General features: G+C 35.8%; 1 long non-coding RNA gene across 1 annotated transcript in view; it reads right to left on the reverse strand.

Annotated features, from left to right (window-relative positions):
- Positions 1 to 15,618, reverse strand: part of LOC308194813 — a 29,275-nt gene extending 13,657 nt beyond the window's left edge. The window contains exons 1-2 of the long non-coding RNA XR_013950885.1: positions 13,340 to 15,618; positions 9,106 to 9,232 (exon numbers count right to left, since the gene is read on the reverse strand). This is a non-coding gene — a long non-coding RNA (uncharacterized lncRNA). The remainder of the gene's footprint in view (positions 1 to 9,105; positions 9,233 to 13,339) is intronic.
- Positions 15,619 to 16,126: the final 508 nt, after the last annotated feature.

A 16,126-nucleotide genomic window follows, 5' to 3' on the forward strand; every position in this document is an offset into this window, starting at 1 on the left:
TGCCTTTGTATTCTGTGACTTGGGCACTTTGGCTAGAACACTTGCCGGTGAAAACTGAAAATTGTTGAGCACCTCAGCCTTCTGCATATCATGGTAACCAGTTCTCCTGTTTCCTTCCCTACACTTTCCTTCCACACATAGGGGCCCCACATTTTCCCTAGTCTTCCTTCTACCACTGATGTACTTATAGAAGCCTTTTCATGTTGCTCTTGATGTTCCTGGCCAGATTTAATTCTACCAGGGTTTTAGCTTTCCTAACCTGATCCCTGGCTGCTCAGATGATTTCTCTGTATTCTTCAGGCTACCTGCCCTTGCTTCCAACCTCTTTAGGCTCCCTTTTTGCATTTGAGTTGTTCCAGGAGCTCTTTGTTCATTCATGCAGGCCTTCTGACATTTTTGCCTGACTGCCTTTTTGCTGGGATGCATCGCTCTTGAGCTTTGAGGAGCATAATCATATGCTAACATTATTGTTCACTAGCCCTAATTTACACTGTCATAACCCCATAGAAATATTTAGCTGGACTGAGCTGTAACTAAAGTTGTAGAAATGTTATTTGTATGGAGAAAACTCTGATGTTATAAGTCTCTCTGGAAGTATCTGGGGCAAATTCTGCTACCATATTCAGACAGCATGTAGAATAGGAGAATATGGATACTACTGCAGTATACAGCAGTATCTCAATGTAATTTTTAATTTTGTTTTGTTAACAGGTTATCTAATTATTTTACACATATAATTAGCAAAATGCCACTTCAGGATAAATGTATCTATTCACCTTTTTAGGGCTGCAATGAGTTTCCTTGTTTTACAGACCATATACTAATATTTCTTCACAGGATTTCTCCATCAGAAGTCTGTCAGCCCAGCTTTGGGATAAGCAATTATTATTTACTGCTTCCTATTCTAACTTTCTGTTTCAGGAAGTTCACACTACCCATAAAATTAATACAGCAAAATTAGGGGGAGAGACTGTATAATCTGTGTATGTCAGTTGAAAACGAGCGAGATACTTGTGAATGGGAATTTGTTGACAGAACAGGTTAAACAGTTTATATAAAGGTTTATATAACAGCTAAATACAGTTTAGCTACTGAGGACACAGAAATTTTTAGGGTGTCTTGAGAGAAGGTAAAATGCAAGAAGTGGAACTCCTATTTTTCCAATGCCTGTTTTTCAGTTTGTCTCCTCTTGTTATATGGTGAGAACACAAGCTTTTATGTTTCCGTGATTATAGTCATGGAGGATGACAAGACTGGTGACTGCAAAAATTTAAAAAGAAAGCTTAGGTTGTAGGACTTCTGCTGGCAGGGGTAATAAGCACATTAGTAGACATCACAGTCTACTTTTTCACTGACTAAACTGAAACTAAAATGTAAAAATGTTGTACACACATTGAGCATATATGTTGGGATGACCTATAATGCCATACATTGGTAACTTAAATGTTAAACAAGGGAGCCCAAACTCTCAGTATAAATATTCTTCAATTGTTTTTATGGATAGCAGTCCAAATACCTTATCTGAATTGTTTTCATTAATAGAGTTTTAGAAGCATATGATTTCAGAAGCTTTGAATAAACTTAATTTGCTTGATAATTGTTAAATCTTAATCTATCCTATGAGATAAACACCGAGTACCATCATTTCCTAAATAAATCAGCAAAATTTTTAAGATGTTAAGCTGAAGTAGAGAAACAAGCTAGTTCCTTGATATATGAAATTAAGGTCCTGAATTCATTTATACCATTATATTCATGGCCACAAGGACTTCTCCTTATGCTAAGAAAATAAGTGACTATATTGAAGTCATAGATTGGCTTTAGTGTTGAGGTGTCTTTAAAAAAATGGAAATATACTGATTTACAGCTTCAGTTTCTTTCTTTACTTCATATCATAGCCTTCGGAAACCTTATTTCAGCTTATAAACATTAATTGCTATCTGTTCTCTTTCCAAATAAGTTTTCACCTGTTTTTTTTTAGAGACCTCCACAATATCTTCTTGATTCTGTTCTACCAAAATTATAAAGTGCTATGGAAGTAACTATTTCTGATTATTTATTGACAATATCTATGATTATCAATTAATTTTACTTCATATTTTGATGTAATTAGTTACCAGCTAAAAATTCTTGAAGACATTATAAATTATTTTAGTATTCAGATTGTTTCTGTAAATATTCAGTTCTGATTGCATGTAAAAGTAAACAAACAAACAAACAAAAACACAAACCTACAGATATTGAGTAGAATTTTAGTAAAATAGGATTAGTAAATAAAAGGAGGTCACTGCTGAGGTAAAACATTCTTGTATTAATGCATTTATACTGATATCACCTCTGCATTTTACTCATTTCTAGTTAGCTGAGACATTCAGTATAATGCCTTTGTGTGTTTGTATATACACTCCGGTATTTCAGGAAAGTATATCATAATATATTAACATATTAATTATATGAGTTTAGAATATTAAAATGATATGTTTTATCTTGTGCATATTTATTAACATAAAAATATGCAGTAGGCTACTTATTATACCATTGTCATTTGTACCACAATAGCTAAGAATCTTGTCAGGATTTACATTATAATTCCCTATTTTCAGGGGTTTATAATTCATCAATAAAACTTTGCTCCAGACTGAATGTTGACATGAAAATTCAGTTTAGGAAAACATATTTTGCAAAAAAAAAGGACATTCTAAAATCAGAAATCATTTCACTAGAGGATTATTTTCCTTTTTGTTGTTTTCCAGAATATCTTACAGTGATGAAGTTATAGTAAAAATATTAGCCTCTCTCTTGTCATACTTGCACCAATTTGTAATATGCTAAAAGCAGGTGAATCACACTTTATATAAAACTCATGTAGTTCAATACAGATCATAGAATCATAGAATCATAGAATATCCCGAGTTGGAAGGGAACCATAAGGATCATCAAGTCCAACTCCTGGCACCACACAGGTCTGCCCAAAAGTTTAGACCATGTGACTAAGTGCACAGTCCAATTGCTTCTTAAATTCAGGCAGGCTTGGTGCAGTGACTACTTCCCTGGGGAGCCTGTTCCAGTGTGCAGCCACCCTCTCGGTGAAGAACCTCTTCCTGATGTCCAGCCTAAACTTCCCCTGCCTCAGCTTAACACCATTCCCGCGGGTCCTATCACTGGTGATAACGGAGAATAGGTCACCTGCCTCTCCACTACCCCTCGTGAGGAAGTTGTAGACTGCGATGAGGTCCCCCCTCAGCCTCCTCTTCTCCAGGCTGAACAGGCCCAGTGACCTCAGCCGCTCCTCATATGTCTTCCCCTCTAGGCCCTTCACCATCTTCGTTGCCCGCCTCTGGACATTCTACAACACTTTAATGTCCTTTTTGTACTGTGGTGCCCAGAACTGCACACAGTACTCAAGATGAGGCTGCACCAGCACAGAGTAGAGTGGGACAATCACTTCCCTCAACCGACTAGCGATACCGTGCTTGATGCATCCCAGCATACGGTTGGCCCTCCTGGCTGCCAGGGCACACTGCTGGCTCATATTCAACTTGCTGTCAACCACAACCCCCAGATCCCTCTCTGCGGGGCTGCTCTCCAGCGTCTCGTCGCCCAGTCTGTATGTATAGCCAGGGTTGCCCCGTCCCAGGTGCAGGATCCAGCACTTGCTTTTGTTAAACTTCATGTGGTTGGTGATCGCCCAGCTCTCCAATCTGTCCAGATCTCTCTGCAAGGCCTTTCCACCCTCATCCGAATCCACAACTCCTCCAAGTTTGGTGTTGTCGGCAAATTTGCTCAAAACACCTTCTAGTCCTGCATCCAAATCATTTATAAAAACATTGAAGATGACTTGCCCTAAAATGGAGCCTTGAGGGACCCCACTAGTGACCATCCGCCAGCCAGATGTGGCCCCATTTACCACAACCCTTTGAGCCCTGCCTGTCACCAATTGCTCACCCGTCATATGATGTTTTTGTTAAGTCATATGCTGATACATGCTTTCATTTCCACTCTTTTTGATTTTACCTATAGGGTATATATATTTACTTACACTTCTCAATTTTCATGCACAGGATGTGTAATTGGTAAAGATGAAAAATGAGATAAATTCATGAGTGTTTGATTTTCCTGAGATCAAACAACAACTATCAATTCATCCCCAAACCAACGAACCACCACCACCAACAACCAAGTAGAAATGAAGAGTCAAGGAAGAAGTAGGAAGGGAAAGTGAGGTAAGAGGTAGAGCATCTGTATGCAACATGTAGGTAGGGTACTTCCAAGGAGGACTCATGAAGGCAACTGAGAAAAGAAACGAGTGAGTTTCTGTAGTGATTATCTGAATCTAAGACAGAAGGAAATAAGGTGTAGTGGATAAATAGGAATAATCATCAAGTGGTTGCAATGATAACATAATTAAATGATACTTAGATGCTTGCACAAGATCTTGAATAGCATGTTTTATTAATCTGAATATGTAGATAAGTATTCATGCTTCTCAAACAAGAGTTCATATAATAAAGGACATATTAAATCTGTGCTGGTGTTTATGTGCAGTGCATCGAAGATATCACAAGCTCAGACACTTAACCACATAGACTTCTATATTTAAAGCCTTCACTGCATAAAAGTAAACACTTCTATGTCGCTAATTTAAGACATATTTTGGATGTCTAATTTATGGTAAGGTAATATCACCTTAGAACAAGGAATTCCCTTCCACTATAAAGTAAACCTAGGATAACTAGATGTAAACCTAGGACCTAGGATAACTCAGATGTAAACAGTGTAGACATCTAAAGATTGGTGAGAAGATACTCACTCATAGATACAGTAATGAAAGAGACCACATTATCTGTCATGACTCTTTCTGTCATAACTACCGTACCATGAACTTACATTTATGAGTTTTAGAAGCACAGCGTTATGTATTCTCTTCAAAGACCTATTGCACCAGATCTCACTCCTCAGTTATTTTTTGGGGTGTAAAAGAGATAGTCTACTCTTCTTTATTGTGGCTTTTTTTTTTTTTTTTTTTTGAGTTTATTGACTTCCAGCATCCTGCAGAAAAGTACTGTCTAAAAGTATATCTGTGTTGCCAGTCATCTCTTAAGAAACCTGAAAGCTTCTAGTAACTGTCCCCTTGGTCTCTGGTGGCATTCCTGGTGTAAGCTTGGCAGAGATAGCCAAGCACCTAGAGCCTCTGCCCCTGCCCCCCCCACCTCCCCCAGCCATGGCAAACATCAAGCAAGATCAAGCAAGAAGGGAAATCCCTTCCACTCCTCTGATCCTTATGAGAGCAGAATAAGGTCATTATGCCTTTCATCTTTTCTTTCTGTGTTTTTTGTTTGTTTGTTTGTTTGTTTTCTGTACTGGAAATACGTTGTTTGACTGGCAATTTATTTATTACTAATTAATTTTAATAATATGCTATTTAGAAAAAAGCTAAGAAAGTTAAAGATTTGAGCAATGATCACAACATTGATAACACAGAAAATATGACACTGGCAGAGACCTTATGATGACATGAAACACGATCAATGCAATTAAATGAAAATACTATCTATCACAGTGCAGACCAGAGTGTGCTTTTTCAAGTACTTCACTCCTGAGTCTCTAGTAAATTATCACTTCTTTTTCCTGTTCTCTGCGTATACCAGTTGTGGTGAACAAGGAACATATACACAAGGTAAGAACAGTAAAGATTTTCATATGCTTTTTAAGTATGTGGTTGCACAGGCTATTTGTGTACAAACAACGGAAAGTGACAATTGATCTCTCCATAGCCACAGCCTGATGATCTTAGAGCAAACAGATTCTAAGGATGGTGTTTAACACTGAAGTTTGTAATATGGATTTTAGATTCACTGCTGAGACAATAAAAGGATAAATGGATATTCAAAAAACATGAGCATACAATAAGCAAATCAAAACATTTGCTGTGGATTTCTCCATTGATGTGACTCTATAAATTAATTTTTACATTATTATTTTAAATAAAAAATATACTCCAGATGTGAAATTATGTGAGCTGTTAGTGAGGAAACAAACAAAGCTTCTGAATCAAAGGAATAATTGCATTCTGAATTTTATAGCAACATTAACTTCTTCAGTTGTAAAAAAAAAAAAAAAAAAAGAGAAAGAGAAAGAAAAAAAGAAAGAAAATAAACAACCAACCTGGATAATTGCTGTTGTTCTATTGTTCTCTTTTGCATCTGTATTGTATGTCCACTTTATTTGAACTATCAGTATAACTAAACTTTTATTTCAGTAAAATATAAGTAACCTATAATGGTTGGTGACAGCATACACTCATTTTCTTTTTGATGGTTTCCCAAATTGATGTGTTCTTTATATTAAGACTATAAAGAACATCTGTTTTTAACAATATCCACTGACATTTGAATGCCTTAAACCAAAACAATTAAGGGGACTGTATTTTCTCTTTTCTTCAGAGCCAAAGTTCGTGCTGCAGATAGATGCACCCATCAGACATGCCTGCCTGTATAAAAAGAGCAGCCTATCTATAAATTCAGATCTCTGTTTTGAAAAAATACATCTTTCTTTGCAAAATGAAGCAAAATTCCACACATGTATATACAATAGATCCAATTATCCCATATAAAGATGTTAAGAGAGTAAGGATATGGCAAACGATACTCCAAATAATTTTAAAGAAGGAATATATGTATAGCATGCCCTGTCCTATCATTCAAAGAAGTGGGCATTGTTGCAATTGATGCAGTCAGAGATTTAAGACCTTTTCTGATCCCACTTACATACATATGAAACTTCAAAATTCAGAATATGTAAAGCTATAAAAATATTTTCCAAATCTGAATGTTATCTTATAGTTTCATAATCATTGTAGAATATAATGGTTTTAGTAAGAAACTCCTTTCCATTTACACACACTATCTTTATTTTTCACCACATCAGCTACATTGATCTTGTTGATAATTCTTGATAACTGCAACCAAAACTGTGAAATACATGGGCACAAATAATGTCATCAGGTATATTCGAGGTATATGTACAAAAAGCAAGTAAATACTAGGAAATACTAGGACTGAAGTCTTGACATACAGAAAAGCTAACACTCTAGTCCAGAGATACCCAATTGCTTAGTGAGCTACAAGTTCCAAAGCTTATTTTCCTTTATTTTTCCATGGAAGTTAGAGGAAGAACAAGACATTTTTGACCCTCGTGTTTTGCAAGTGAATAAGGTAAGAGCAATAAACCATCTTCCTCATCTCACAGATTCCAATTTTACTCTAAGTTATACTCTTGTATGAAAGCAGAAGTGATTTTGGACTATAACCATGAAAATATTTAAGCATAGCAATGGGAAGCATTATGATGATCCTTTAACGCATTTTGCTGCAAATTGGAATCCCTCATCCTGACTTCAGTGCTCAGGCTTCCCATAAATGCCTCAACAAAATAAGGTCCACAGAAATAAGATCCATAAAAGAAATAGGGGCTCATTCCTAAAAATAAGATGCATGAAGGACAGCAGGTAGCAAAAGAGGCCACTGAGGTAACTAACAAGACACAGTGAAAACAGGGCTTGAACCCAGAAAGTTAAGCCTCAATTATAGGATACAATTCAGAGTGTTCCTGACACTGACTGCTTATTGCAGCTTCTCAGTCAGAGCACAGCTGGGAGAAGAAGAGAGGTTGGTTTTATGCCTTTTTTTTTTTTTTTCATCTGTTGCCTCAAAAAATCCATGCAATACTTCAATAACTCACCTACATTGTGAGGTTATGCTTATATCTTTACTTAAGAGGATTTGAACCTTAACTTTCTGCAGCTCCCATGAATGTTCTAATTTCAAGACCACGACAGTCTCTCAAGTGTAATGAAATAAGTTTCTATCTTCACTTCCTGTTGAAACTTTTTTTTTCATGAAATAAATACATATTTGTTAGACCTGCAGACAGAAACAGAACAACTTCCTTCCAGTGTACAGTACACTCCTCTAATTACAGAGACTAGGTGTCAGTAAATGATCACTACTCTATGTTAAGTATTCAGTAGAGCAGATAGTCAAAGATTCTTTCCTTAACCACTAGCCTGTGAAGTCATGCTTAAATATTGAATACTGAACATGTAATCATTTCCTACTGAGTGAAACAGCTAAGCCAGGAAGGACTAGAGTGTTGCTCTTGCTTTGCCAGCCTGCAGAACAGAAACAAGCCTGGTGTTTGCAATACTGGCATGGGTACAGGGAGACAAAGATGGGATGGCTTTTTACATGGGACATCCCCAAAATCTGGAAAAGAGACATTATTTATGATAACGCTGGAGAAAGCAACTTATCCTCTTGTGACAGTAACAAACTTTGTTTCAGCCAACATGTGCTATGAATGTCTACTGAATATAGCCCAGCAGACACTGTGGAAAAAGGAACAAATAACTTTTCACTGCTGTTCATATGTAGCTATTTCTGATAATATCTGAAAGAAGTCCCTTCTCAGGGAAAGCCAAGGCATTCTACAATTATGGCTGTATAATATGAATGTTTAGAATCTAAATTTTGGTTTACAGAATCACAGAATGTTTGGAAGGTGTATCTGAAGGTCATATTGTTCAACCCCTCCTGCTCAAGCAGAGTCACCTACAACTGGTGGCCTAGAAAGTTCCTTCATTTTCTTTCCTCATTCAGTTTGATTTCTTTCATCCTAACAGGTGGCCTACCAACTTGAGATTATTTTATTAGAACACACATGAATCAGTACTGTCGTTCTGACGTGAATGAAATATTCATTGATAATCTGAAGTGGATTTTTGTTGCTACCCCATCTGAAGTCCTCTACTTTGATGTACTCTCTCCTCCAAATGTTAAGGTCAGAGTTTCCAACCCATCTTCTGACCTATTGATGGGGCCAGCGTTCTCCTCAAAAAGCAACCTGTGAGCTGACATGAGTGTCAGCAATCATGTGAGTTCACATGATTGACATGACAGCAGCATGCAATTTCTTGTGTCTTTGAGAAGACTTAATCACAGGTTTTGTACTGATGTTGAGGCTAACAGATAACCAAAAATGCCCCAAGTGGCTACTGTGTGTGAGACTAGAATCATGCTGACAAATTACAGCACATCTTTTACTTACCCTGGAACAAAATTTGCTGCCTTCTTGCCCATAGCCATCCAGTCTCTGTGGCCATAGTTTGTACCTGGGGGCATAAATTCTCCCAGTGATCATGGGAAGTCAGTCTGCAATCCAGCCCTCAGCCAGACTGTAGGGACATAGAAGCACACAGGCATTTAATAATGATAATAACAATCAATAACAGTGATGATGGTTATACTAGCAATAATATTTTGAATGAGAACAATCAGTTCATGGTGCTTGGACCATACCACTACTGTATTTGTTTCTCAGGGATTTGTAACTTTTGGCAGCTCTGTAAGCCTCCCATCCCTCACTTCTATCTGATCTCTATTACAGGGCAATAATCTTGTCAATTCAGCTGTTACTTTATTACCAGTCTGAAGTCTTTCTTCCCCCTATTCATCTGTCTTCTACCTGAAAAGGTCCTCTTGTTCCCTGAAACTTTGAATACTCCTTATGAACAAATGCCTCAAGACTTTGCTTATTGTTATTTTGTTATCTCCATTTAGCAAGTTTCAGAGATTCTATTAATAACATAGTTTTCAACTTCTCTCTCTTTTGCTCTCTTTTTTTCTTTCTCTATTTTTTTTCCCAAAGGCAATTCCAGAGCAATTCTTCTGCAGATAGACTTTTGTTAGTGAACTGTGAGAAAAGCTAGGTAATAAAAGGAACAGATTGCAGACAGAATTATGCCACAGACAGTGACAAATTTACAGTACTTAAAATGTAGTATAAGAATTTAGACTTAATGGAGCCATGGAAATTCCCCACATTCTTCTGTCTCTTCAAAAGTTATGTTTCTGTTTACCAAACTTTGCATTGTAGTGTTGTGTTGTGTTTTTTTTTTTTTTCTTTTTCTCTTTGCCAAAAGAATAGAGCTTGATTTTGAGACAACAGCTCAGTAACTCATTAAGTAGCACATAAACCAGAAAAGGGAGTCAGTATTAGGAGAAAACAGAACCAAAACCAAACAAATAAAACCAACCAACCAATCAAAAAACAGGAAGGAAAGCAGTTGTTTCATGGTACAAACTACAAATTACAAGAAATATTTACATCTAGACTTGTTACCAGTTCATCCCAGCTATTTAAAAAGAGATAATGAAATATGTTAGTCCATGATGTAGGAGGAACTGACGTTCTCATTCTAGAACTTTCCACTGTCATTAACCTAGAATTGTAAAGATCTACTAAATATTATATATATATATATATATATTTCTTTTGGCATGAGAACAGTAGGAGAAAGAAGTAGTTAAAAATAAGTGAAAGTATATCCTGTTATATTCATTCAAAAGTGTCAAAATAAATGAGAGTCCATCATCCAGCCTGATATTCTCTTTGTTTGTGGTGACTTCTAAAGAATGCAATTAAAGAGGCCATAATATGCTTAATTGTGTTATAGTATAGCAGTAGGCTTTTCACATCTGTTCCCATAGCAACAACAACACTGCAGGAACAAGTCATTCAGGCTACAGTCTATGTCACACTGGTATGGTGAAGCTCTCCCTGTCAGAGAAATAACAATAACTTTCTAGGTTTCAAGATACATAATTTGGAATTGTGCTACCAAAAAATGTCATTGCTTAACAAGAGTCTTATGGTATTAAATAAGGATGAACTGCAAATTATATATATATAATATGGACATATATATATATAATGGAATTATTTTTAAGAATGGAACAATATATATAGTTATATATATATAACTATAACTATTATTTATATACATACTTATATATAATATATATATTTCCCTATCTATTTTCTGTATTTTTCTTATTTGTATACATTACAGGTTCTCAAATGCCTTTGAATTCTGATCACCATACTTTACCTGGAAAGCTGTAATAAATCAGAAACAATAGACAATGACTAATCTGACAAGATTTTGTTTTTATTAATATAACATTATCTCTTATGGCATTGTTAGAACTATTCTTCAGTGTGTAGCTGAATGTTTATTGGTGATTTGTTTTTAAACAGTTAAGGTTTTCATAATATACAAGCTATAAGAAAACAATCATTTTTTCCTATTAGAATAATTATTTGAACTGAGGTTCTACTGAAAACTGTAATCCTTTCCTCACAAATAAGACACTTATTATTGTCTTTTCAAATGTTTCATCTATGTTGTATTAGAAGAGAACAGGAGAAGTGTTGTGTGAGAGAAAAAAAGAAAAAAGAAAGAAGACTATGAAAATATAATGACCTTTTTTTTCTTTCTTATGTGGAAGTTTTTCATTTTAAAACTTCAGGGATTAGTTGAACTACCTAATAGTTCAACAAATTGTACCAAATTAGAATACGTTATCTTAACACATTTGTTCCATGGTAACAAACACAGTAGTTAAAGATGCAAAATGATTTTGAGTATAACCTCTAATTTTCAGACCTTCATAATAGTTTAAATTGTCCTTGTCAGGGGCAACTTTCCATATTATTCTATGTCCAAATATATATTTTTTAATTATATTTTATTTATTTATTTATTTATTTATTCATTGTAATGTGTAATTATGCTCTAGCCAGCTATATTTAAGTCAAGGAATGTTTGCTATTTTTGTTATTTTAATGTTTGCCATGTTTGTTATTTAAAAAATATAAATTGTATTTGATTTAAAAGACCACTCTAGAAACAACTGACATAGGAAATAAGGAATTTAAAGCTAGGTCCGAGAAGGGAGTTGAAGGGTAACATAATTAGGCAGGTCAGCTGACATCCTTGGGACTTGCTCCATCCAGCGGGACATTTTCATTAAAGGTACTGCTTTTCCCAGATTGATTAAAGAAAGACAGTCAGCTAGCTGCTGTGATGGTTGGCAGCTGGGAGTTAGAGGTGTGCCTTTCAGCATGCTGTATATTTCAGGGTTATAGCTGGATCGCATCAAGAAGAAATAGTGATTTTAAGGTAGATTTTCACTTTTTTTCAATTTCAGATGGTTAGCATAAGCATATTTTTTCTTCAGTCTCGTGAGTATTGCAAATCCAGCTCATAAGAGTTGAATCGCTGGGAGCCACATCACCAGTAAAGGATACTTAATTGAGACATTCTGTTTAAATTTGGCCAATATTTTCTGGGCTTGAAAACCAAAGAAGCCTTATGATTTATTGTGCTGTAATTAATTCCACTTAGATGATGAAGTCTTTTTAAAGAAACATATATATATATATATATTTTACCCACTGGGTAAAAATAAACAAACAAACAAACAAAAAAAACAACATAGAGATCTTATAAAAGTTATGTATAACTTATGTATATAAGATATGTATATAAGATATGTATAACTTATATATATAAGATAGATATATGTATATCTTATAAAGTTATGTATAGATTATTTTAACACTTCAGACTAACTGCCTTTCCTTCCTGACTTACAAAACAAAGTGAATTGAAAACTATTAACTCCAGAATGAGCACTCATTTCTCATTCTCTGATAAATCTGGATTTGGCCATTATAATACACTGACTTTCCAATTCACCAGCTGGTTACACTGATGTGCGGGAAGTGAATATGGGAAAAAAGCAAAATAGACAGTTGCTCTGGTGGGAAGGCTGGAGGAAGACTTATTGCAAAGACTAATGTTTGAACATCTTAATGCCAAACGCAATCCACAGCTCTGAGGTAAGTCTCTAGAGTCTCTCTCTAACACTCAGGAATGATGAAGTTCCAGAGGAAAGGAGTGTACACCAGCTGCTACGGTATGCAGGGAGCCATGCAAGCTGCTGGCTGTTTCTGGTGCCCCATTTCGTTTGTCCAGGCATGTATTTACACTTGCCATCCTTTAGGCTCCTCTTTCTGATGTTTTTTAACCATACCATTTCTCCATCAATGCATCAGTTAGTCTCATGAATAACTCTTTCGTTTGTTATTGTCTCTCTATTCTGGTCTTTTTTTCTGCCCTCACAGAACTTTATAACCAGCCTGCTTTGTCCAACCTGATCCAGCTTTCTGGTGTGACTGTCTACTTTTCAGACTGTCTTCCCTCCCTCATGTCTTTGGCAACTGAAAACTCCCTTAACTCCCAGCTCATCTGCCCCATGGCTGTCTACCAGGCTCAGAACTGTTGCTCACAGTTTACTTCCTTTCCTGGAGCTGTAGTCTTAACAGACTTGCTAAGGTCTCTCTCTCTTTTTTTTTTTTTTTTCTTTTTTTTTTTTTCTTTTCCCCCCGTATTCTGGCTTTTCTCCTTTCTTCCTTCCGTTTTGACAGCTCTCACCTTCAGGAGGATCCTTCATGCTGATCTTGAAGGATGCTCACAAATGTGCCTTGTTTACTTCCCACTTCCTTTCTGTAGCTGGTATTGGCCAGCCCTGGCAAATCTGACTCTTTCTGCTGTAGCTCTATGATGGAAAGAATGTGTCATTGGAGATGTTGCTTTACGGTTGGGTCAGGCTCTGTCCAGGAAGAAAGAATCATAGGTTTCTTCTAATTACCAGCGACAATTCCTGCATTGGCAATTCTTCAAAAGATGCAGCAAAGCAGATTTTCATGATGTATAAAAAGCACTCCTGACACACTGCAGCTCCTCTGCCAATTTCAAGTCTTCTGCCAAACCACAAAATATTAAAGCTGTTCAAACCACAAAGTATTAAAGCTGTTCAGGGCTAAGATCTTCAGAATTTTTTAACATGCTTTACTTTTTGAAATAACTGAAATGCTGTGAATAAGCTAACAACAAAACAAAAATAAGTTTGATTTGAGGTAGACACCCAGGACATTAAAAGGAAGTCAGTCTAAAACATACAAGCTTTATGAAGTTATAATGCAACTGAAAATGTAGCACTCCAATGGGAATTTCCCAGAAGTCATAAAAGTATATCGCACAATCAGTTCCATCTTTTAATCAGAAAACAAACAAGAAAAAACAAAACAAAACAAAAGCTAAGCCCTTTGGGCCATTAAAATGATAGGTAGAGGGTGGAGAGAAACACCAGCTAATAGCAGTGAAAGGAGGAAAAACACTCCTCTTTCATAAAAAAAAAAAAAAAAAAATAATTAAAAGACTTCTAATTTCATATTGCAAGTTCACGTTGCTAATTGTTAGATGCAGGAGAAATACCTGATAGTGTAAAAAGAGATTAATGACAGGAAAAAGCTGAAAGAAATATATTCTTTGCCAGTATGGACACACTAAAACATTTGCAGAATAGTTGGGCCTGATAAAACAAGTTATTATGAAGTTTCATTTTCTCTTGGTTCTGAGAGATTGTTTAATCTACTTCAGTACTTCACAACTATCTGTGTAGTGCAGGTGAGATGAGATTCAGGAGAGTTTATGGCTTAGTTTTTCAGCAGTACTAGTCAAAGTAAAAGGCAAGTAAAGGGCAAGAATTGAGCTCAGCATTTTCATTTTCCACATGGGACATTATATATTACATTTGCATTTTATATGTTGCATGCAATTTTCTGAGAGTTTCCTTTCTTACATTTATGCTATATGAGATGGTTGAGTATTTGTTCACTTGCATTACTGTTATCACTTTTAAATTATGGTAAATTCTTGCTGACAGGAAGATACAGACTTTAACATATAGAGAATACAGACAAAAGAAAGAGAGAGAGGAAGATAGGAAAGAAAAGATGAAGGAATAGAGGAAAGAAAAACAGAAGGAACAGAGAGGGAGAGAAGAGAGGGAGGGAGATAACAGTTTTAACAAGGTTTTACTCCCTATTTGCTACCTAACATTTAATGTAATGTCAAGCTTTTTCAAAACCCTCAAATTTAGTTTCTAATCTTCAAATGGCACATAACATTACTTAAATAACATTCTCTAAGGCTTTGGAAATCTGCAATAAAAAGCAGCTCGTATAGGATAATGAAAGGGAAACATTTTCCAGATATTTCCAAAGATCTTTATATCCTGCAACTTGGAATGATCAGATATGTTCTATTCAAGAAACAGTGGAAGATTATTATGAGAGAAGTCAGATCTGTGTGTTTATGACACTTACAATACTATAATGTTCTTAGCTTCAACTTTAGTCTCTACAAACCTCTGTTGTTTTTCTGACTCCGTATTTCTATGGAACTGTGTCTTCCGGAACTTCCAGATTTCTGTGCATAGAAAGAGATGTTGGTAAAGCAGTAAAACTGCAATTTCTAATATACTTTGGTAATGGTCTCAGAAGATGTTAGGGGAAAAAAAAAAAAAGAAAAAAAAAAAAGGGGAGACTATTTACAAAACCAAGGGTGTGTCCAGGTTTTGCTTCTCCAGTGCCTAGACTGGACAGTGTCACTATGAGTAAAGGGGAGAGGAAGGATCATGCATGTTGGTGTCTCAGTTCAGTGTCCTCATTCCATCAAGAGGAAATGAATTCCCATTCACCCTGCTCACGTGAAAGAGATTGTCAGAAAGGAGATGGACCTTTTAATTACTTTTAATTCTGTTGTGAGACACAGATAAGTGTGAGAGTGCACAGAAGCAATATGCATAAAACAAGTAATGACTCAATTTAAGTGCTAAAATGTGGTGTGATATTAAATTTTTGTACTTCTTTCACCCCCAAAAAATAGTTATGATTCAAGTAAAAGCACTGTGAGTTTGATTGTTCAATATTACAGTATATACATATTAATGTTTCTTCTGATAGCAAAACAGCATAAGGGCAGGAAATTGCTAATTAAATAAAACAATTTAATTCAACTAAGAAGAAGGAAAGAAAATTGGGGTTGGATTTATCTGGATGCTTGCTTTACAGATGCTTGCTGAGTACATATCTCCATTTAAGAGGGTTGTTTAGACTCCAAAGCTCACGCAGAAAAACAAGTTCTTGGGTAAATTCAACTCTTTTTGATTTAAATATCTAAACTAGAGGAGAGAAATGGTGCCCTAGAGGTGCTTCTTTTCTCTATTGACCATAAGAGGAAGTTAAAGCAAACAGCTCAAATATATATACCTAGACACTGGAGGTATCAAAGAGAAATGAGAGCATTTCTACCTTAGGTGTCACAGTGCCAAAGCACCAGAAAAACAGCAACAACACCATGTGAAAGACAATTGGG

Source organism: Anser brachyrhynchus, assembly GCF_964034855.1.
Source record: "Anser brachyrhynchus genome assembly, chromosome: 1".
In the NCBI taxonomy this organism is placed as follows: domain Eukaryota; kingdom Metazoa; phylum Chordata; class Aves; order Anseriformes; family Anatidae; genus Anser; species Anser brachyrhynchus.